General features: G+C 69.7%; 1 protein-coding gene across 1 annotated transcript in view; it reads right to left on the bottom strand.

Moving 5' to 3' along the window:
• The window catches only part of IFT140 (intraflagellar transport 140), a 105,726-nt gene that overhangs the window by 104,483 nt on the left and 936 nt on the right, over positions 1-307 (bottom strand). Inside the window, exon 2 of the mRNA XM_011957480.1 lies at positions 32-221. The gene's annotated coding sequence lies outside the window, so the exon portion shown is untranslated. The remainder of the gene's footprint in view (positions 1-31; positions 222-307) is intronic.

Below are 307 nucleotides of genomic sequence, written 5' to 3'. Positions count from 1 at the left end.
GTCGGCCGCCCTAGCCCTTAAGGCCACTCACCTCTGCCAGGCCGCTGAGCCGCCGCGCGTTGCCGGGACAACCGCGCGCCAGGAACGCGGAAATAGCCGAAGGTGAGCGGGACTGCCCCGAGGACGCCCGAAACGCCCCGAGCGGCCGGAAAGAGCCGAAGGCGATCGGGCACGCACGTGCGGCTCCGAGGTCTCAGCGCCGGGGGCCGGGTTATTCCGTTCTGCAACAGAGAAGCCGGACGAGCTTTCTTTAGTAGAGACGGCGGCGCAGGGCCGGCGTCCGGGTGCCCTTCGTATTGAGGGCGCG

Source organism: Colobus angolensis, unplaced genomic scaffold, assembly GCF_000951035.1.
Source record: "Colobus angolensis palliatus isolate OR3802 unplaced genomic scaffold, Cang.pa_1.0 Scaffold443, whole genome shotgun sequence".
Lineage (NCBI taxonomy): Eukaryota > Metazoa > Chordata > Mammalia > Primates > Cercopithecidae > Colobus > Colobus angolensis.
This window is presented reverse-complemented; position numbering and strand designations above follow the sequence as displayed.